The sequence below is a fragment of the Macrobrachium rosenbergii genome, chromosome 20, assembly GCF_040412425.1.
Source record: "Macrobrachium rosenbergii isolate ZJJX-2024 chromosome 20, ASM4041242v1, whole genome shotgun sequence".
Lineage (NCBI taxonomy): Eukaryota > Metazoa > Arthropoda > Malacostraca > Decapoda > Palaemonidae > Macrobrachium > Macrobrachium rosenbergii.
This window is the reverse complement of record NC_089760.1, coordinates 34,593,333-34,618,347: the sequence shown is the minus strand read 5'-3', so window position 1 is coordinate 34,618,347 and position 25,015 is coordinate 34,593,333. Positions and strand designations below refer to the sequence as shown.

Sequence of the window (25,015 nt, the reverse complement as noted above, 5' to 3'; positions counted from 1 at the left end):
ACCAATTAACAAACCGCCCTCTCCTTGGACTGACAAACATTTAATGTTCTGTTTATCTCAATATATTCGTGGTGGCCACCCACCGAGATTAGGCACAACTTCGCCGTTAAAATAAAGGTTTATCTTAATTATGTTGTCTGAGGATGCTTTGTGGTGGTCCGCTTGATTATAACTGCCACAGTCTTTCAGACTTCAATTGATGTTCGTGGTCGAATGTATTCATATGTTTGTAGACTTATGTTTGTTTATTTTCCACTTTTCTTTTGACGGAAACGGTCATTCCGTTCTGTAGAAGGTTGCTTGAAAAGGAAATGGCCTTTTCATCCCCATCTGTTTGGATGTTTACTCCTTTTGGATCTTGATGCTAATGATATGCTTATATATATTTATCTGGGTATTCAGAATTTTATCACCTTTTAATGCCACCAGTACATGGAGGCAACACAATCGTATTTTTCCTTCTCGTTTAAAACCCCAGGTAGAAGTCATATTCAGTGACTTTTACACTATCTCCAAAACAAAGGGTCGGGATCTTTATGTTAGGGTCATTGTCAAGTTTGGTTTAAAGATAAAAAAAAAAAAATACCACGTCCCGTCTGTTACTTTTTAGTTTTCTGAAAAGAAAACTATTGTGCCGGGTTTGTCTGTCCGTCCGACTTTTTCTGTCCCTCCTCAAATCGTAAAAACTACTGAGGCTAGAGGGCTGCAAATTGGTATGTTGATCGTCCACCCTCCAATCATCAAACATACCAAATTGCAGACATCTAGCCTCAGTATTTTTTATTTTTTATTTTATTTAAGGTTAAAGTTAGCCATAATCATGCATCTGGCAACGATATAGGTCAGGCCACCACCCGGCCGTGGTTAAAGTTTCATGGGCTGTGGCTCATACAGCATTATACCGAGACCACCGAAAGATAGATCTGTTTTCGGTGGCATTGATTATGCGATGTATAGAAAACTCGATTGCGCCGAAGGCATATTTTTTAATTGATTTTTTAATGAGAGCAGAATCGACTTTTTCGTACGAGGTTTGTGTCTTGTAGGAAATTTATCGTTATGGTTATTATTATTTTTCATGTGTAGCCTATTTATTTGTAATTTTTTCCTTCAAATTTTCCAGTTTTTCTTCAAATGCAAAACATTCCATTTTCTGGAAGCTTGCTTCTCGCGTGAATGGTCCTTCATGTTCCAAGCAAACAAAGAGAAAAGAATGCGAGAGATACCCACATCATAATGACCTCTCCCCGACCTCTACAAGACGCTGGTATTGCATTCACCATGTTGCAGGAAAAGCTAGATTTATTACCTAGAATCTTCTCATAACAACCGATAAAAAAAAAATGTATGAAACCGTTATGACCCCTGAAATATCTTCATCTTTTTTAATACTTTTTACGAAAAATACTTTTTAAGACAATCGCAGCACCCTGTCTTTAGGACACGCGTTTCGTGTCACTACATCATGTTCCTGTGTCCTTACGAAGTGCCCTGTTTGACCTCGGAGGAGTCCTGTCACGTGACTGGCATTGTTCTGGGCAAGGTCCTTGGTTCTGGGCATGTGGCACGTCATGTTTGACGAAGGCAGTGTTATCCACTGGTACCAAGTATCATATTTATGTACTGACTTTTTGACTTACTGATGAGTGGGTGTTTGTTTGTGTTGATTAGTTCATAATTATTTATATGGTATTATTATGTTTGTTTTTGTGCTTCCTTTGTTCTTCTGTTATTTCGGAGGTAAAAAAAAAAATAAGACCCTCAAGCATATTCTCGCTAATGTGGTTACTCTCTCTCTCTCTCTCTCTCTCTCTCTCTCTCTCTCTCTCTCTCTCTCTCTCTCTCTCTCTATATATATATATATATATATATATATATATATATATATATATATATATATATATATATAGATGGATAGATACATAGATAGATAGCTAACTAGATAATCATTAGATAATCTCTCTCTCTCTCTCTCTCTCTCTCTCTCTCTCTCTCTCTCTCTCTATATATATATATATATATATATATATATATATATATATATATATATATATATATATATATATATATATATATATATATATAGATGGATATATAGATAGATAGCTAACTAGATAATCATTCTCTCTCTCTCTCTCTCTCTCTCTCTCTCTATATATATATATATATATATATATATATATATATATATATATATATAGATAGGTACAATCATTCTCTCTCTCTCTCTCTCTCTCTCTCTCTCTCTCTCTCTCTCTCTCTCTTAAAGAGAAGACGATCCCAGTATGTGATTATCTATAAGATTGCCTCTCTCATTTTGGTGAATTGATGAAGTAAGAAAACCTTTGAGAGAATGATTTTGCGACTAATATTTTAACGAAATACATCTTGGATAATTGTAAAGTATGGCCATTAAGGTATGAGAAGTTTTTTTTTAGTCACACATGGTTTTGTAGTTATTATTATTATTTTTATTATTATTATCATTATCATGATTCTTAGGGCGTTAACATTTATATGGAACTAGGCTAAAAGGCCATAAACTCTGAAAGCAAGCTCCCTTCAAACAGAATGACACTTGACAGAAGAGAATAAATTGCAGCAAAGGTTTATTTTCTTAGTGTTAACAAATTGAAGTTCTTTGTATTTGAATTAATCACCATATCTATATAATTATGTCTATATATACTCTCTCTCTCTCTCTCTCTCTCTCTCTCTCTCTCTCTCTCTCTCTCTATATATATATATATATATATATATATATATATATATATATATATATGTGTGTGTGTGTGTGTGTGTGTGTGTGTGTGTGAGTGTGTGTGTTTGTGTTTGTGTAAGCATGCATATATATATATATATATATATATATATATATATATATATATATATATATATATATATATATATATATATATATATATCGTACATATGTGTATATGTATATGCATATACAGTATATGATTTGTGTGTGCTTATTTGTTTAAATATAAAGTTATAACTACAGGAAAAGTATTTACAGTAAGAAAAAAATTATTTCTCTATTCGCTTTATTAGCGTATTTGGCAGAAACCTTACTTCCGTTATCATTATCATCATTAATGATGGCACGCTATCATCACTACTGCTGTTGTTCTCTTGTACTGTTGCTGTTGTTGTTGAGATTTGCTATTGTTCTCTTATACTGTTGCTGTTGTTGTTGAGATCACCTTGAGGTAATGATAAGACTCTGGTACACATTTTGCCACTCATAAAATGTGACTTAGTACAGAAATTGCACGATATCGGGTAAACCACAAGTTTCATTTTTTTATATATTTTGTTTCCAAATTGTGCTACATTACGGCTTTTCTCTACTCTAGTATTTGTGATAATGATGCAGAGAATCACCTGTTTCCGGGATTTCCGATGAACCATTTTTGTGATTGTTGCCGGAGTTGAATTCCAAATGTTGTCAGCGTGATACCATTAAATGGGGCGTCTTGAGTTGCGCAATATCTTTTACATAGTTTCATTATTATTATTATTATTATTATTATTATTATTATTATTATTATTATTACGTCTCTCAATCAAAGTTGATGGAGAGACTTATTTCATCTCAAGAAGCCGAATCATTTTCATTATGCAAAAAGAAATGACCTTTGGGAAATGCATATGCTATTAAAATGCATAAACATTATATTGAAAGGAGTAAGAAAGTAGACTTAAGATTACATGCGATCAGGTCGAAAGGTCTCCCTCTAAAAAAGTTTTCGAAAGTAATTGCAAAAATGTTCATCAGTCAGTCTGTTGTTGTCATTGTTGTTTTATTAAAACTCACCAGTCATATTCATAACCTCGAAATAGGCATCTTAACTTAAATCTGGGTTTCCCAAATGTTTCTTTTAATGCAAGTTTTATTATTACTCATGCTTTAAGAAAAAAAGTTTTACCTTTTGGAATTGTAAAAGATCTGTTTAACGATGTCTATGAGATCATAAGGCCATGCTATTTTTTTATTACCGTGTTATATCACTCAGCATGATATTTTAAAAAGATTCATATAAATTCAAAATTTTGAATATCCGTTTAACAAGAAGGCCTAGCAAGGCTAAGTGGTGACTATTTCATGGAAAATTCAATATACTTGAGCTGTGGATATTTTGGAGAAAATTCTTGTAGAGTGACTTCGTTATATTTGGCGATATAGATTCTTGCGTTTCCAAGGCTGGTGAAATTATACGCAAGGAATATGCGTGAAAGAGTTTTTAGTTAAACGACCCGCATTTGAAATGGGGATTCATTTCCGCCTGTGGTCGTCTTCGACACTGCGTCGTGCGGTGTCATAGTCACAGAAAAGCAACCAACGTGGAACGTGATGTTTGCTGATGACACGGTGCAGTGTGATGATGCGAAGGGCATACAGAAATTTACAGCGATTTGGCACGGGCTTCAGACTTATCAAAGGGGCAAAGTCGGGCTTTGTGAACCGTAACCGAGATCATTTGATATCTTCCATCTATGTGAATTGACTGAGAAAATCATCTTGTACTTGCAGAATCGCGTTTGGGTGATGTGGATCAGTTCGAAGAGTTAGGAATTGGAATCCAGACGGGCCTGTGTATACCGAGAAAGAGTGTTGGACGATAAGTATGAATTTTAAAGATAAAATTCTCAGAACAGCAGGATGGCTTGTCGTGATTTATGGAGCTAGAACCCGTCCTATAAGGAATAGGCTTTAGAGAAACCCATCCTACGAAGGAAGGCTGTAGATAACAGTAGTAGAATGTTTAATAAAGAATGCTGGTTTTAATTATTACAATAACCAAGAGGGATCAGAATAATTAGGGAAAATGTTACTGTTGCTGAAAAAAGATTCAGCAGACAGACAAAAGCGGTTTGGTGATGTTTTGAGTGACAGAAAAACTATTCTATGACAGGTGTGGGGGGAGGAGGGAATAAATAAAATAGAAAATAAAATTTAATGTATCACTACCAGGGATTTACTAAGAATGAAGAGAAGTTTTAATCTAATTAAGATCTAGAGAAAGAAGTGGCATGCAATTGAACATTGTAAGAAGATTGACTTGATGAAATCAGTACGGAAATAATGACATAATTATGATAAGAGTTTAATGTGAACTTCCTGGATAAGTTGATACCTCAGAGCTATTGATGGGAAGTTGGTTACGATGGTGGAATTGATAACAAATTTCATCATCGTATTATCATTATTTTTGAGGAGGAACAAGGCGAGAACGGGAAGACTGGAAAGAGCGTAGTCTGTTGATACAGACGAGGAAGAGTATGAGAAAAAAAAGAACCCCGGAAAATGAGGTGATGGTGCAATAGTTGAAGGAGGAAACCGTAATTAGAGAAGTGTTGTCGAGGAAAGAGATGGAAGATAATTATGGAGTGGACATATAAGGTGATTCTACCCAAGATTCGGAGTAATTATGAATAGGAGATGAAAGCTTGTAGAAGAAGAAGAGTATTTTGTGTCTTGAAATAATAACATCTTTGGAACGTAGAATTATATTGATGAATTAAAGAAAATGAGAGAAGACGAAGCGAAATTAAACGATAAGGAAAGGGTATGAAGACAAAACGTGAACGGAGATAAATAAAGTAGTAGAATTTATTCAGTACGAAGGCGAAGAGACTTTAGAAGAAAGGGAGCGAAATGAATGGTGATAAAGAAGAAGGTAATAAAGAAGTATGGGATAAAGGTAGTGATGGAGGAAAGAGAAGACGTCAGAAAGTTATGAGAAAAAATATTTTTATCGGGATAAAGGAAACAAGGAAAAAATAAGTAAACAGATTACGAGAGTTGGAAATATACAAGACAGGAAATGGAAGAAAAGCGGATGGATAAGAGACAGAGGACGAAGGAGGGAAAGAAGAAGAAGAAGAAGAAAAAGAAGACGATGAAAAAGGAAAGATAGAGGAGCTGGTAGGTATCGAACTTTGTGGTGACAAAGAAGCGCCTCTCTGGAGCCTCAATGACCCAGACGACCAGCACTGGAATGTTCCCTGCAGCATAACACCATCACACCCCCATCCCACAACCCCTTCACTCTTCTCTCCCACTCCCCTCTCCCCTATTCACCACCCCACTACCCCCTGTATTCATCACCTCCAGTATCTTCACCTTCCCTCCTTCCAGCTCTCCCTCTTTTCCTCTCCTCAGCTGACCCTTCCTTTCTTCGGCTGGAAGTGGAAGAAAAGATGACAGTATCGAGGAACAAAGGAAGAATAAGTTGGAAGTCTTGATTGAGAGTCAGCTGGAATAATTATTACTTAACAAATGCCTCTCCGCAGTTTGATTAGATTGGTTGCTTAGTTTAACCAACTGGCGTGGATGAGCTTGTTGATAGACTCGGTGATTAACCAACTGTCGTCTTCCTTGTTATTGTTATTGTTATTGTTATTGTTATTGTTATTCGAAATGTAGAAACATTCATAGGGAACAAGGTACGAGTGCCATTAGCTTGCAAAGAATGTATAAAAAAAAAAATGAAAGGAATACCCAATAAAAAACTAATTAATAAAGATAAAGCAAAAAGTATATGATAAATAAACTGCATTATAAATCACAAAAACCAGTATAATGGTACTTGGTGTTTGAAAAGTAGGATTGCAGGCTTTTAAATTGTTTAAAAGCCAAGAACTTCATTACTTTATCATCAGTGCGGTGTATGCTAGGGTTAATTACCGTGAAGGAATTGCAGTAAATCTTTATTGGAAGTAGATACTCGTATAATTCAGTCAGCTGGTTTCTCAAAAAATTAAGTTTTCTACCATATTGTTGTTGGAGTCACTACCACTCGAAAGTTGGAAAAGAATTCTCTAGTTCCTTTTCCTCCAAAAGTTTTTTTTTGTTTGTAAGAAATATTATGGCTAGTCATAATGAAGGAATTTGTTCATAGAAGGTCCTTTTTCTCAGTCATTTTTGGGAAGGTCCTCTATCAATGTATTGCTACCGATTAGTACTGAAGGTATTGGTAAAAGTTGACAAGAAAAAAACAATGGAATATGCTGGTTAAATTCACATTTTGCATGAACTGTTAAAGACGAGATACATTTTATCTTCTTTATTTCCATATATTTCTTATAAAAAAACTTACACCGAAAGCATTCAGTGCAGAAGTTATTCAAAATATTCGGCAACAGAGAAGTGAAGAGGTCATTGTGGCTCTTGCAATACCTAAACGCAAATGTTTAAGTCTTATTTAGTTTTGGGGATGGGAGAGTTCTGCAGTCCCTCTGACCGTCAGAGCGATGGATGAGGTCTTTCTCATTTGGACTTGACTTTACTTCCTATTTTGCATACTTTTATGGCCTTGAAAAAAGTTTAAGTACCCGAAAAATTCTCACTTTGCATTTTAAAGGTTACATTCTAAAGTTTTAAATATATATTATTTTGCATTTTACGGGGGGTTTTGTTAAGATTATCATTAGCATGTAAATGTTCTCATTTATTTTTGGTGTGATTTGGTTAAGCATTTGAAAGAAAACTTAATGACTGGCAGAGCAAAATTAACCGAAAAGGGCCATTAACTTCACATAATAAACATTGCTGTGGGCATGATAAATCGGGTAATAACTTTACTTAACAGTACGATGCTTAGTTTGAGGATGACTTATGAGAAATAGACATTTTTTTAGGATCTGTTTTCAAAGTAAGAACGTGTTTTCGCAATTCACGTTCTCAAAATTTGAACTTCATTGACTTGCAAAATTTACTACAACTTAGTGAAGTTGCTAATTTGCAACTTCATGATTTACTGAATTTCTTGTATTACAGGTCCTTGGATCTACAAAAATTTATTGCAACTTTATGTTCGGTAAATTTATAGTATTTTTTCTGGATTTTGCTTACTGCAACTTTACATTTTGTTACATTGTCAACTTCTTGGATTTTCTAAATATATTCTCATGGTTTTGTTAGATTTTTAGTACATTTTGGGTTTACTGTATTACAGCTCCACGGATTTGCTCATTTTTGTCATTCTTCTAGATTTAGCTTATCGCAACTTCTGGAATTTGCTAAATTCTTGCCAACTTCGTGTTTTTCCTGCCGTAACTTCGCGAATTTGTAACAGCACGTATTAATTAAATATACAACAACTTTGCAGATTGGCCAAATGTTTAACTTTGTTCATTAACATTTATTTGTTTAAATTAGCAAATTTGCGTAATTTCTCGGAACTTTGCGACGTTCCTGCACATGCGCGCTGAGAACCAAAGTACCTCCAGAAAGAGAGTTACGTAAAAACCAGGAGGGACTTCAAAAACAAATAGGTTCTCAGCAATTTGTTCGTCTTCTCAGCAATTAGATGTCACGAGGCTTCAGCTCTGAGCAATGTGCTTGTCCCCAAAACATGACCGGAAGTCAAACTCAGGATCTCCGGACATGTAGTTATTTTCGTGACGCGATTACTTCAAGGGAGCGTTATTAAATTTTCTCTCATCTCTAAGGTTTTTTTTTTTTGCGGGTTGAAGTGAATCTTCCCGAATTGAATTAATTATGAGGGAAGCATTTTTATGCAAGTTTTATGAGTTTGGAAGTGGAATGTGCATCGTTTGCTGGCTGTGTTAAATTTAGACGATGTAGAAATGCGGGGAGTTTTACAAATAAACTTTTATTGGTGTTGCGATGTATAAGTTAAAGGGAATATGTGAAATCAGGACGAAATTCCTAGGGAATTTGCAAAATGAGCAACTCGCTTAGGAACATTTGATCCCCGAGGGCTGGTACTAATCACGGCGAAAAAGTGATTCATCTACACTGTTTCGCCGTGTTTAGTACTAGCCTCTGGGGTCAAATGCACTTAGAGACATTTGATCCCCCAGGGGTTAGTACTAAGCACGGCGAAATACATTTAACCCCCAGGGGCTAGTACTAAACATGGCGAAACAGTGTAGGTGAATCACTGTTTCGCCATGTTTAGTACTAGCCCTCGGGGATATTCCCTGTAACATATACACACGTACGCTTTCTCTCTTTTATTGTGCTGTACATTATTATAGAAATTTTGACGCGAAGGTGTATTTGCTTCTTCTGGGATAATAAAATTGGCAGCGTCACGCTCTATAATGGTAGTTTGCACGGAGGACTTTTATAACTATGAGAGACCTAATTCGCTGCCAAGGTCAACAGAAGCAAGCAGTGGGTTCTTAGGGAAATTTTCCCCTGGCCACCTTTACCCAGGAGTCTTATCTTTGCCCCTGTGCTTGGGAGGCTCGTATTTCTTGCGCTGTGCGCGAGCGCGTTCGTTTATGTGACAGCAAAACTCCTAGATAGCCACCGTAGTTCATTTCAAATTATGTATATATTTGTGATGAAATCTTGACAAGAATTTGCATTCCTGTACGCAGATGTGATGGAGAAAATAATAGTAGAAGAACGCGCTGTGTTGAAGTCCAATTAGAGGAATTTATTTCTGGTGATAGAAATTCGTTTCTCGTTATAATGTGGTTCGGATTCCATAATAGGCTGTAGGTCCCGTTGCTAGGTAACCAATTGGTTCTTAGCCACGCAAAATAAGTCTAAACAGATAAATGTTATGTATTTGGTTATAATACAAAGTTGTTAACTCTATGCAGATGGCATTTACTCCAAAGTTTGTTTGAGGCTGATATAGAATAAACCAAGTTAAATTCCTGCAGTTTATTATAAATTGTTGCTACCACCTTATTAGTTCTCAAAGATACATGACAGGGTATATCTAAAGGACATACATTTTGTAAAGTATATGTACACTTATATTATTTTTACATAAGTGAAATTCGTTTGTGTTTAGATTGGCACACTTTGTAGTTGGGGCCACTTAGCAACTTCTCCTTCGTTTGGAATGTCTCTTGTGCTAATTTTGACCGCTACGTCATCTGAGGCTCATTTTCCTTGTCCATATAACCAGTGTTTTCAAATTTTGTTCAATGCCAATCTCAGAGCCTTGGCCTCTCACAAGTCTTATAACAGAATTTCCTTGCGTTAGTGTTCATTCAGCACACTTTCCCCTGCTCGTGTATTTTGTAACTTTTTTTTATCTATTCCTTATTCTCTTGGTTATATGATTGTTTATATATATATATATATATATATATATATATATATATATATATATATATATATATATATATGTTTTTGTGTGTGTGTGTGTGTGTAATGTATATATATGCTGTTTGTGTGTGTGCATAATTTTGTTGAATATTTTATCGAATTAGTTTTAGCTATCGTCTTTTAATAATTAGTAAAGTTTTTTACATGTTTGGTATTAACTTTACTTATTAATGTTCGTTTCTTTTACGATTATCGAATAATGACGACAGTTGAAGATATGCATCTCAAGAAATGGACGGACACTTGCAATACTGTAAGTAATAAAAAGAGAATTTTTATTCCAGTGATAACTTCAGCTGAAGACATTCCAAACTTCAGCGGGCAACACTGAACATGGGTTAAAATCGAGAAATTCAGCAGACGACGCTGATCCGTGTAAAATATCACTGGCGCCACTAGAAAAAAAAAAAAACACTGGCGCTTGATACAAATTGCTATCTTCAGTAACGGGCCAGATGACAGCAGAATAGCCTGCGAATAGGAAACACTGACAAGACTGACAGCTGACCCAAATAGACATTGACGCCTTTGGCAACGAATTGATCGGCTAAAAAAAACCACTTGCAGGCATGGTTCAAAGGCATTTTTAGTTTTCTGTAAAAGAAAACTGTTGAGATGGCTGTCCGTCCTCACTTTTTCTGTCCTCCCTCAGATCTTAGAAACTACTGAGGCTAGAGGACTGCAAATTGATATGTTGATCATCCACCCTCCAGTCATCAATCATACCAAATTGCAACCCTCTAGCCTCAGTAGTTTTTATTTTATTTAAGGTTAAAGTTAGCCATGATCGTGCGTCTGGCACCCCACCGGGTCGTGGCTGAAAGTTTCATGGGCCGCGGCTGAGAGTTTCATACAGCATTATACGCCGTACAGAAAACTCGAAAGCTTCGGCGCATTTATTTTACATGATTTATGTGGTGCATGAGCGTATTTTTTTTTAATTGCTTAGATTAACCTACACGATGTCGGTCGTTAAAGAATCCAAAGTAGACATATGACATCACAGAAATGCCAAATATGACCTTCTCTGCTCAGGCCGACTCTTACAAGAAACTTCGAAGAAAAAGAAGAAGAAACGGGAAGTAATTATCTCTTCTTCTGGACCATCGTGAGGCTGATGATTTTTTCCTTTATCTCTTCTTCTTATTTTTCTTTTTTTTTCTATTTATTTACACCTTCGGATGCGACATTGTGAAGGTGATTTCCAAGGTCATGTGGAGATACTGTGGGAAATTACGATGCGGCGAATTTACATTCTTCGTTTTCCATGTTTTGTTCCCAATTCTTTTTCCTCTTCTTTCCAATCGGAGTTTCTGATCGTGTTTCGTTGATTTTTTTTTATTCCGTTTTCCTGACCACTGAGTGGTTGGGATCTCTAGATTTATGGAGCTTCAGTGGTTCTGATTAAATGCTCTTCACGTGTGATAATAATAATAATAATAATAATAATAATAATAATAATAATAATAATAATAATAATAATAATAAGAGAAAAAGAAACCCACAAGATTCCTGTATATAACTTGTTTACTTGTAAATATTCACATATTACTTGAATATCAAGTACTTTCAGGTCCTAACTGTGACCCTTTTCCAAGAGATGTGAAGGTGGTCAGGCTCGTTCAAGGCCCAGTAATCTTGAACTACGGAGGCTAGAGGGCTGCAAATTGGTATGTTGATCATCCACCATCCAATCATCAAACATACCAAATTGCAGCCCTCTAGCCTCTGTAGTTTTTATTTTATTTAAGGTTAAAGTTAGCCATGATCGTGCGTCTGGTAGCCCACCGGGTCGTGGCTGAAAAAGGGTCACAGTTAGGACCTGAAAGTACTAGAGATTCAAGGGATATGTAAATATTTACAAGCAAACAAGTTATACACAGGAATCTTGTGGGTTTCTCTTTCCATCTTCAGAAGAAAACTGAAAGAAGTTTTTGTTTGGTTCAATAATAATAATAATAATAATAATAATAATAATGTTGGGAGAAGAAAGTCCGCAATTATATGCATATACGTATACGCTCTTTCTCTGTCAATGGAAGCTTCCGCCCTGTTGATTAGTCGGGGGAAAGCTTCCTTTGACAGAGAAAGAGAGAACATTTATACTCTTATAATAATAGTCAGTTTTCTTTGCCCATTCTTTGATCAGGGGAGTGTGATGTCATTTATTAAAATAATATTGTTATTGTCACTTATTTTTGCCACTCTCTCTCTCTCTCTCTCAGCCTTCATTTTGTGCTCTTGATGAAGATAATCCAGAAGCGTTCAGGATTTTTGCCATTTTGTTTATTTTTTTACTAATAAACTTGACGTAAAAAGTTTTGCCATTTCCATTTTTTTTACTAATAAACTTGACGTAAACATTTTTGCCATTTTCATTTTTTTACTAATAAACTTGACTTAAAAAAATTTTTGCCATTTCCATTTTTTTACTAATAAACTTGACGTAAAAAAGTTTTGCCATTTTCATTTTTTTTACTAATAAACTTGACGTAAACATTTTTGCCCTTTTAATTTTTTTTACTAATAAACTTGACGTAAAAATTTTTGCCATTTCCATTTTTTTTACTAATAAACTTGACGCAAAAACATTTATTGATAATCCATTTCCATAAAAGATATTGGCTTAGGAGAAAAATAAAACGACAACAGTTACTACGTTATTCATCCATTCATTTCTGAAATAAGGATAAAAGTATCCTTATGTGCTACTTAACTTCCACAGACAGCTATGAATTTCCAAGGGCACCGTCCCCTAATCTTAAAATATTATTTTTTAACCCAGTGTATTAAAGGAGCCTCATTACCTGCGTCATCTATTCATTGCTTATTATTGTTATTAACGTGCTTTGTTGTCGTAGGATCATCTTACAAAAAGTTGCTCGTTGCGGTCAACATCGTTCTTGCTGTGGCGACCTTACCCTTTGTGATCCTAAGTTTATTATGTGCGTAATTGATTCACTAATTACTACCATGATGTTTGTTCATTTGTGCTTTGAAATTTGAATGATTTTACTGAATTTTATTTAATATTTACATATTTTTGTATTTTTAACTCGTAAATGCCAATATGATGAGGTCTAATTAGAGGTTTTGTTTACTATAACGCCACCTATATTTTTGTTATTCGTATTATTCTTATTAATGATGTTCTGACTTTGACCTTGAACGGAGAGTAAATTGCGAAGATGAGCACTGAAATTCAGAACGTCCGGGGACGTTGATGGGAAAAGGGAAAATCCAAACCTCTGCCGTCAAAAATGTAAAATATATATTTGAGTGAGGATTTATCAGGACTGGTTCTCTGATTTTATATTTTCTCTCCTCATGGACCAGTCTATTACCTTTGGCGTCTGTCTCGTAGATGTTTAAATAGTTCATTCTACGGATTGTGATTTCATACTCTCAGTGTATTTTAATTTTAAAACGGTAAAAAGACAGCCGAACTTTATAGCAGTAAAGAGTGCATGAATTTGATTTTCCCTGAGATGTGTGTGGGCGTGTTTGTTTGTTTGTTTTTTTTTTGAGCTCAAAAAATGTAAATCGCGGTATAGATAAAATTGATCGACGCCTGGTTTTATGGGTTAGGGATCAATTCAGGCAATAATGCGGTGACTTAATGACATTTCAGAGAACAAACGTACAGATTGTCCCTGTCTTAGCTGCTGCCACATAGTAGTATCTTGTGCCTATCGTATATCATTTTGCATTATCAGGATATCGAGAATGGTAAGTTATTGTTGATGGCATTTTCCCCATAATGGTTTAATCTATTAGAAATGACCCATAATGATTTTATTTTACACAGATTTCATAGAGGTTTCAGTAGCACTGAGGTATTTAATGTCTTGAGTTGTTCGAATTCTTAGATTTCGTTTACATATGTAAATGGAAATTTGTCTCGTAATTACGTTATTAAGGATGTCGAGAAACAGAAAAGAATATATATATAATATATATATAATATATGTTATATATAAATATATATACATATATATATATATATATAACATATATTATATATATATATATATATATATATATATATATATATATATATATATAATATATATTATATATACATATAATGTGTGTGTGTCTATTAGGGATATGAATTGTTTGGGTCTTTGCTGGAAGAAAAAATTGGTTGTCAAAAATTTTTCATCAATACGTCAATCAATTAACAACCTCTAAGACAAACGTGAAACCTTGCCTGAAAGATAAGTTACATCATTAATGGTACCGACTTTTTTTCAACCTTCATGTTTCCACTTTTTAGTCAGGGGATAAGGTCGAGTGAACAATAAAAAAAATCTCCCAAAATAAACAAAAAACATCCAGTGCCCCTAAGTATCATTGATGGTTTTCGAACACAAAGTCAAGGACGAAGTTTAAGAGGTGGGTAATTGTAGGGAAGGGGGAAGGGCTGAGAGGAATCCTTATATTAGGCTCTGTTAAGGACAGTTGTTCGGGGAATTCAGTTTGCTCGCGCACGAGCGCGTTTGTTTACGAACGTCCGATGACACTTCAAATCACGTGTCTGTGTATTTATGTGCCGTGAAATCAGAAATGATTGTCCGTGTGACATTCTGTAGAAATGAACGCGTAGTTGATTTTTCTTCATGTTTTCTGCTTTTTTTTTTACCAAGAAAATGTCTGGAAAATTTACTAGGCAATTTTGTACAGAAATGCGATGTTTTATTTATTTGTATTAAAGTCTCTCTCTGTCTCTCTCTCTCTCTCTCTCTCTGTCAATTGAGAAATTTAGATTTTAGTTTGATATTTAGTATTTACCCCAGTTATTGTTTGCGCAGTTACAACAATTATCATAGTAATTGTCTATATATATATATATATATATATATATATATATATATATATATATATATATATATATAGAGAGAGAGAGAGAGAGAGAGAGAGAGAGAGAGAGAGAGAGAGAGAGAGAGAGAAGAGATATTTAAAGTCGTTTCCTTCAACAGGGCAGGTTCTCAGTAAAAGACAAACTAATGGCTCCTATCACATTCATACTTTCAATCACTGATCGTGGATGGAACCCCTTTGCAGAAGTTCATAACTCCGTTCACTTGCACGGAAGAATGATATACATATATATACACGTGTATATATGTGTGTGTATTTATATAAATGTTTGTGCGTGTGTGTGTGTTTGTGTGTGTTTATGCATGCATGCATTCAAGTGTGCGTGCAGATTTCTCAGGATGTGTGGCATGCACCCTTACTTATTTCCATTTTATTTCTTTAATAACCGAACAGATTCTTCATAATCATTCCGTGGTGCAGTCTTCATGAATACCAATGTTATTTTATATCTTTCCTGAGCCTTCCGAATTCTGGAATTGCACCTTGCCTTGTTGAATACCGATTTTGTTTTTCTATCTTCTCCTTTTTAATTAACAATTAATATTCTGTGGACCTTTGCTGATTGCGCGTGAGCCTGCATGGAAAATCAGCACAGTAACTTTCTCATACTCGTACATTAGGACAAAAGGGCAATCGGTGTTTTTGATGTCAGTTTTTAGAGTACGATTATTTGTGCATTTATACACTAACTATATATATATATTTATATATATATATATATATATATATATATATATATATATATATATATATATATATATATATATATATATATATATATATATATATATATATATATATATGTAGTATGTATGTATGTATGTATAAGTATATTTATAACTGAATCTATAACTGAATCACGAAAATATGGAACGTGATGAATATATTAATAAAGACAAAATCCACGAAGGAAAGAGATACAGTGGAGTGCTGCGAGGCCTTTCGAGTGTCGTCCTTTACACACATTTTTTAATACATGTTTTTTATTGTGTTTATATCTGTTAATAATTTATAAATGCAAATTGTATTGACAGCCATGTATTACATTGTATCATGTACCGGTTAACAAACCGTCAGCGTCAGTTTTCCGAAAAGGTGACAAGATAGGCCCACGTATCACTATAGGTCTTTTATTCACTCCCCTGCAAAACTGTGGAACAGTTTTTCACGGAATTATTGAGAATGCCAATGAGCTGCAAGTTTAAGAGCGTTAAAATGGTTTAAACCGATGTATAACTATTGCTTGGATAATTTTTTTATCTATTGTCAACGATTGTTAATGTATGCATAGATTTGTCTTTTGTTTCTTAAGGCCATTAAGTGACCCAGCTAATTAACAGTGATATTTACACTTAATATGTAAGAGGAAGATAGAATTACACTTTTAAACTTTCTTATACCTCTTGGACGCACCTCGGACGAAGTAAGCGCAAAGCAAATAACTTTAAATTGGTAAGGCTAAGGTCATAAAATTTCTTCAGACAGTCTTTGTTACGTAAACAAAAAGCATATAAATAAAAAAAAAAAAATAGGAAAACCTCACTTTTTGTCAGCATTGAATGAGATGGGACGGATTAGCATAAATCTCCCCAACTGAGGAAGAATCGAAGCATCATCTCGTGACAGGGTCGTTTACTCCTGACGATAACAAGGTCACATGACCTCAGCGCTCAGACAAGCCCTTGCAGTCATGTTGCACAACACGTGGACCGAGTGTCTCTCTCTCTCTCTCTCTCTCTCTCTCTCTCTCTCTCTCTCTCTCTCTCTCTCTCTCTCTCTCTAGTTCAACAGTAGTCCCCGATTACAGCAACTCTGGAATTTCCGCATCCTGTTTTGACCATTCCAGGGCAAAATAAAAAAAAAAAAATTATGTGTAACAGATCAAACGAGTTTTAGGGGTGGGTTTTGGGTCCCATGGTTGTGAATAAGGAAATACACGGGGGGTGGAGAGGGAGAGAGAGAGAGACGGGTCCAATTATTATTCTTTTGAATGGCAATGCTACTTAATACAATATCTTTCGTTAATTAGTTCTCAAGTTTTGTAATTGTATACTTATTTAATATCAGTGGGTGGTATTAAATTTGCATTGCACTTAATTTCTTATGCAAGTAGTAAACGGCTTGGGACATTTATATATACGGTAGTTAGTCTGTAAGTGTGTATATGAGAGAGAGAGAGAGAGAGAGAGAGAGAGAGAGAGAGAGAGAGAGAGAGAGAGAGAGAGAGAGAGAGAGAGTGCAACTATAGAGAGTTATCGATGTTGCAACAAACTGGTTTTTGTTTTTTTGGTGGGGGAAAGTTCCAATAGCAGTGTGTGTGTGTGTGTGTGTGTGTGTGAGAGAGAGAGAGAGAGAGAGAGAGAGAGAGAAGAGCGAGGAAAATTTTATTGCAACTATGGAGAGAGATCGCTGTTGTCGCAACAAACAAGTTTTTGCTATGCGGGAAAAGTCCCTTGAGTCAGAGTATTGCAAAATGGAACTTGAGTCTTGAGTCATGATGCTTCTAAGAAATATTTACTACTTTTGTAATCATCGTCATTATCGTCAATCTTTCTTTTTTATGACCATCAGCCCTCTCTAGATGGGGTACTCAGGTTACCTGATATTTTTCCTAAAGTTCCTAAAGGAAATAGGTAAAACCAGACTTTTTTTTTTTTTAGGACGCCTGAATTTGGTGTTTTTTATATATATATATATATATATATATATATATATATATATATATATATATATATATATATATATATATATATATATAATATATGTGTGTATGTGTAATATAATATATATATATATATATACATACATACATCATATACATATACATATACAAATAAACTATAATTTTTCCACACACATACATATACAGTATATGTTATATATATATATATATATATATATATATATATATATATATATATATATATATATATATATATATATATATATGTGTGTGTGTGTGTCCGTATGTATGCACAAATCTTTCAAGTTGAACCCAAAGTCAAGGGCAGGTAAACGCACCATTGAAGGACAAAGTTTTAAAATTCTCGGTAAGCAGACTAAAAAAGAAGACATTGAGAAAGAACAAAAACGAGACCTAATTTGAAAGGAAACGTCAAAGACCCGAATCTAAAGGAAGAGCAACATTCATTTGGGCGCCCAATAAAGAATATCGTGTTGCAGGAGCCCCGTGTTGACATCAGAACCCAGTCAGTTCTCGCCAAACCCAGACCCAGCCGGGAGAGGAAGAGTGAGAGAGGTCGGGGGACTTATGACTCAATGTTGCTAAAGCATTACCAAGGTTGCCCGTGACGTCACAGAGAGAGAGAGAGAGAGAGAGAGGCTGATGGTCAAGACGCACCTTAGGAAATAGCAGGTCTAACCATGGTCCAGTTAATGACCCTGACTGTTGTTGTATTTTTCCTCTTCTTGGAAGGGCGTCGCATTCCAGGAGGTCTAGGTTAGCCCTCTGCTCTCCTTCGGGCATTTATTTATGGTTCTTTGTCTTGCTTTTGAAGTTACAGGAGGTTTGACTCTCAAGTCCAGGTGTTGTTGTTGCTTCCGAGTGCTTCGTATTACGAAGAGAATCATGACTTTATATTGAAATTGTTACAGAGTAATAAATGGTAAAGGAGGTACACTTGAAAATAGAAATTGTAGAAAGGTATTCAAAATTTAATAATAATAATAATAATAATAATAATAATAATAATTATTATTATTATTATTATTATTATTATTATTATTATTATTATTATTATTATATACTTGTAGGAGGCTCTCTTTTAAATGTTATATTGAACAAATGTTATTTTGTCCTGAGTTTTTGAGATTTTCCTGATTATATCTCTCTGGCACACATAGGAGACAGGAGGTAGCCAATATTAACCATTTTTGAAGCAGAATTAGTATTCAGTAAAAGATTATTATTATTATTATTATTATTATTATTATTATTATTATTATTATTATTATTATTATTATTATCTAGACTGAGAAAAAATTCATGTGGAATCAACCTGAAATGACATTTACCGACAAACCTAAGCTTCTGCCCAACAGAACGTCCTTATATGAAAAATGGGACACGAGAAAGAGGGCATTAATAATTTTATAACAAAGATAGATCAGTAAGCATTGAAGTTAACGCCAACGGCAGTGTTTGTCAAAAAAGAAAAAAATAGTCCGTAATAACGAGAATTAAGAATAGATCTTCCATCCTCCCTTTTCTGGGAAACTGTCGAACGGTCTCCCTAGTTGCGGTAGTGATGCCGATTCTCGAGAGGATGTTGTAATGCTTCTTAAAAGCTGTTTAGAGGTGCTGTGAGCCAATGCCATAGTTTTGCTGACTTATATTGCGGTTTTCTGTGTATACTGCAGTATACTGGCTATACAGTGAACTCTTTTATCTTCTGGATATCGTAATGTTTTAGGTTTTTCTCCATAGATCTGGTTAATGTGATTTGTGAAATTTATATATGTCTGCTCGGTGATTTTGTTAGTGTTATTTTGTTTTTTACTTTCTTCTCCTTGTGTTTCTTATTTTAATGGCCTTAGCAATATGAATATATGTGCAGAATTGCAGTATATTGCAGTTTGGTTGAAAGCTTATTTTGCAAGTTGAAGACTTACTAAATTTTACCAAATGAACGTGTGCATGTATAGGATAATAAGATTGTTTGAAATTACATATTAAAATAAGAATAATAGTGGTAAATTGAACATTGAATTAACCCAGCAAATAACAAAGGAGCCTTGGATGGTTGCAGAGGAAACAAAAGCTTTCAGACACGGCGGACCTGTGCCCAAGCTGAGCAACCTAGCTCTCCCCCCCCCCCCACAAAAGTCTCGTCTCCTAAAATGACACATACAAAATGTCAAGTATTTACCTTGTGTAGTACAGAAGTTATTATGGCCAAAGTTAAATTCTTATGTGACCTTGACATCATTCTGTATATTTTCGACATTAATGAGTTTTGTATGCCAAGTATGAAGTGTCCTTCGCGTAAGGTTTAAGTATTGTGGTCAGGGTTAAATTACTTTATGAACCTAGACCATCAGGTTAGACTTTGACATTGACTTAAACCTTGCTCACCTCATGGGCGTTATTAGCGGATTATGCATGCATGCCTGATAAGAAATTAATCATCTTCAGTAGTTAAAAACTTGTATATATGAATATGGTTAAATTCTTAAGTGACTTAGCTCAACAATGGCATCAGAGGAATATGCAAGTCTAATGTGAAGCTTCCATCTTATATAGTTCAAAAGTTATAGTTAGTGTTAAATTCTTACGTGACATTTGACACATTTGAAAGGTCTGAAGTTTCATTCCTATCCCTTCTAAAATTTAAGAGGTTCTTGTCAATTACAACACCCACTTGTAGTGACCTAACGTAACCTATCCCTCATAAAATATAAGAAGTTCTTTCCAGTTACAAGACCACGTGTAGTGAAATTTTCTTAAAAATCCAAATATAATGTATTTTTTAACCTTGTTAACAAACGGGACCCAAAACCTAACCTCCTTGTTGGAGGTAAGTACACCAAGAGACTCGTAAAGGCGATAGCTATATTTCAAGCAAAAAAGTCGATCGGTATCATCATCAAATTCTTTTTCGTGAGGGTTTTCCTTAGATGTCTGGAGAGTTCTCTCCGTCTTATATCTTTTCTATCTTATGCACCTGCCGCCTGAATTCCCTTATGGGCCAAGTCCTCGTCTCTATCCTCTCTCCTTGATCGTCTTGGCTTTATCTAGTGGTTGCCATCCTCCATTCTCATCACGTCAACCGGATCATCTCCGTCTTCGAGTTCCCAATCTGCTTTTCAGCTTCAGAAAACATTTCTCAGCTGCTTTCACATTCATGAAATAAACTGAAATTTGCTAAGGGAGAACTGATTCTGAATATGTGTAAATGTGAATTTAATATTTCTAGACTAGCAAACAATTTCAGGTGAGACATTCAAGAAGGAATACAGTACAGGATGGAGTATGATTGAGAAGAATCTGGGTGAGAACCAACGGAAAATAAAATAACAATAGGAGATGTCGGAAACATAATTGAGAACAGTTGAGTTAAATATTCTACCACTTTTAGATGTGAATTTGAAAAACACGTAGAGATTTGAGAATGGGAAACTGTCCAGATGGACCAAATGAAGTCCGACAGAAGGACCTCCAAAAATAAGCCTAGATGATGATACATACCTGAGAAGGATAGTTTAGTAAAGAAAGTTGGAGACTGATCATTAAGAAGTACAATAGTAAAAATTGGAGGGAAGGTGTATATTTGGAAATTATTTAAGGAAAAATCACAATTAGAAATAGAATAAATTAAAAGATTACTTCTTGGATACTCTGAGATCTTAAAAAAGGAAAATTATATTGAAAGTTCATAAAAAAAATTTTGTTTAGGACTTAAATCATAAAAGAAAGACTTATGAGATGTGGAAGTTGTTAGGTGACATCACATTTAAATAAAATGGACGAGGAAGGACAGAAAATGGTAATATAAAATGAGCCTAACTCTGGTTTTAATTCTGCATGGTGCTATGTTTTGAAACAATAAAACGGCTAGAGTAAATAAGTATGTAATAAATTTCCAAGATTTTTGTTTGATTATTTCATGTGCAGAAAACAATCTTTACCAGTTAAATGTTGTTTATTTGTGTCACAGCACAATGGCAGAGTCATTTACTGTCATGTGTTTACAAATTTTTTTATATATAATTTTGGCCATTAACTGCAGTGTTTTGGCTCACTGTCATACCTTTTTTGGACAAATTTGCTAAGAGTGCAGAGGAAGGCCAAAATTTGGTCACGGTAAGGAACATCTCTTAATCTTCTTAGTTTTGTGTTTTATGAATTAATAGAGTTGAAGCCGATTGCTTCATCTACGTCATTATTAGCGTACTGTTTTATTCCATCGACATTTTACCTTTTGTTCTGCTAAATGTCCGGTTAGTCTGGTTTCGATAATGTTTATATTTTGCATAACATTCTTGTTAGTATGCGAATATTCGTCCGAAGTAATCCCGAAAAATTATCTGACTTTCATCTCTTTACGAAAGTCAACTTCCACGAAGGGCAGACAATTTTTTTTTTTTTTTTAGTCTTTTTATTTTTGTCTATCACCACTATTCGCCCCCTACAGGAGGAATCTTATTCGCCGAAGGGATTTGGTGGGTACTGGGTGGGGGCTGTCGCATCAGTTTAGGAGCGTCGACCTGTCGCTGACGACCCTTAGGTGGTTACAGGCGACAACTGGTCGTCCTGGCGATTCCTCTGCGGACAGCACCCCGGGCACGAATGCCAATACCTTTGGTTGGGTATGTTCAACTTTTTCTCTAGTATACTACATAATTTTTTTTATTTCTAAGTACTTTTCTTCGTATATTTATTATATCATATTATATTATATATATATATATATGTACATATGTATATGTATATACATATACATGCATGTGTATATATACACATATGTATGTGTGTATATATATATATATATATATATATATATATATATATATATGTATATATATATATATATATATATATATATATATATATATATATATATATATATATATATATATGAGTTATTTACTGGCTTTACTTCTGATAACTGCCAAATAACTTAACACACTACCAACCCAAACAGGCATAGTTTTAACTTCTCGGTCAGCTAGGGGTACTTTTTATATAATTCCTTTTGTAACATTCTCAATAAGCGAATTCGATATAAATGGAATAATTAATACTTTATAAATATATAATATATATGTATATATATATATGTATGTGTATAAGTATATAAATAAATATATACATATATATGTATAAATATATTTAAGTATAACATACACACATACACAACTGCGAAAAAAGTATAACATGCACACACACACACACACACAACCGCGAAAAACTTCACGTGCGGAAAATCTTTACAACTTAACTTTTGTGTATTTATTCTACAACTTTTTTTAAAGTTTTTGATAAGTTACAACGGGATGCTTTCGCATCAAAGAAAGTAAGAAAATAAAATTTCGGTGTTTTTGCCTTTGCTCACCGCTATAACTACTATTAGTATTATTTCGGATAGTTTTGCTGCCTCTTTTGATATCATTCGACTTTTATCATTAATACTATTATTATTCATGTTCTTGCTTTTACTGTTGTCTCGATGTTTTACTGATTTTTAGGATTATAGGTATTTATAATCTTCAAACATTAAGGAGCCTTCCTTTCATTGCCTTGCAGAACGTGTTTGCAATACAGAACTTCGCATCGTTGGGTACTTCCTGGTTAGGCTATGTGACCCTATTTCGCGATCGTTCTTAAGGTAAATTTCACATTTCACTCTTGGGTGCTTGACCTTTTCAGCAGTAGGTAAGTGTGATAATGTCCTCTGTATTGAATTCACTGGCAAAGCATCATAGCTTTCAGTCATGTGAGAATAGTTATGGTTGTAGCTCTTCTTCTTCTTCTTCTTCTTCTTGAAAAGTGGTCAGGAACTATGGAGAGTAAGATGTAGTATAATAATTCAAGATGCCGTGTGTACTATGCTAGACATTTGAAATTCATGAGCATCCAACTGGCAAGCTTGTTGGAATTCTCTACGATACTTCGTTTAAAACTCTCTTGTGCCTCAGTTGTCGTTAGCAGTGAATTAAGTACCTGTTCGTTGGACGACTGTGTTGGGTTGTTGAGACGGGCATGTGGCTAGTAACTTCATCCCAGAAAAGTGTCTGAAAATCGGTAGTCTGATACCTTATAAAAAAAAGAATTTGGGATGCAAGGGATATGAAGGAAGTAACAAAAAAATCATGTAAGAGGAAGAAGGTATGATAATGATAATAGTGAAGTAACAGTATTTTAGAAGCTAAAGCAACAATTAACTATTTACTCAGATTCCGTTCACGTACATAGTAATTTTAACATTTCAGTAACTACTCGTAAATTTAATATTTTGGAATAAATATGTCAATTAACTAATATAACAATTATGTACGCACATTTTATATACTGTATATATATACACATACATATACATACATACATACATACATACATACATTCGTGGGTGCTTGCGTACATTTGTACATAATTATATATGAATTTTTTTATCATATGCACGTGTGATAGCTGGGTGGTCAAAGTCACTGTCGATCGTTGTCTATAAACCAGACCAGTGGTTTGAATCCTGGCTGGCGCAGAAGCACTTAGCTATTATAATTCCTATTGGGTGCAAGTTATTCCCGAGTGAATTCAATATGAAACGGTATTTGTGACTTAATATGTGTGAATAGTTATATATGTGTATATAGCAATCGTTAACTTGTGCTGTTATATTTTGACAAAATGTGATAATGACAGGTTTTTTTTTAATGAGCCGAAGGTCTTTCTAATTGAAGTCCCTGCGATACTTAGTAGTATCAGCCAAATAATTGTAATGTTCTCTGATGCCGAGGTTTTTGGGTCACATATTCGCTTATTAATGAATTTTAATTTTGAATCTGTGTTCTTTCACTGTGCCGCGTTTCTTGTACAGTTTGCTATGTTTAAACCAGCATGATACAAACAACAAACAAAATACAATTTAAGTAGCTATGGCAGCGTTTTCGCTGACAAGATAAACAAAACAACGCTGTGAAAATCACTTCATGATGTGCAAAGGAATTTTAAGGCAGCATTTATATGCATCATTAGCTACGCGTCCCATCCCTTACTACCGAAACAGGAGAGGTACAGAAGAAAAAGAAAACTTAGGTGCATCTGCAAACAGTATGAATTTCTCTTGTTAAATTTTAAGGTATGGGAAGAAGCGTAAGGCTGTGGTCAGTAAGGTCTTCATGGTTTTATCATGCAGTGTGGAATGGTTTGTGAATATAAATGTTCACATTATTTCTCCCCATGTTCCGGGATTGTGTGACAGTTTTGTGAAAGCAGAGAGTCGGTGATGGAAAAGGTGAACAAATATTGGTGACAGGGACAGCATGAGATAAACCCCTTTACTC

General features: G+C 34.6%; 1 protein-coding gene across 3 annotated transcripts in view; it reads left to right on the top strand.

Annotated features, from left to right (window-relative positions):
- The window catches only part of LOC136849248 (DNA oxidative demethylase ALKBH2-like), a 657,271-nt gene that overhangs the window by 541,473 nt on the left and 90,783 nt on the right, over positions 1 to 25,015 (top strand). For 2 of the 3 annotated variants that reach the window (XM_067122516.1, XM_067122515.1), the window contains one exon: positions 23,259 to 23,340. The gene's annotated coding sequence lies outside the window, so the exon portion shown is untranslated. Of the gene's footprint in view, positions 1 to 22,146; positions 22,322 to 23,258; positions 23,341 to 25,015 lie in introns of all 3 variants that reach the window. The other variant, XM_067122514.1, reaches the window with a different exon arrangement.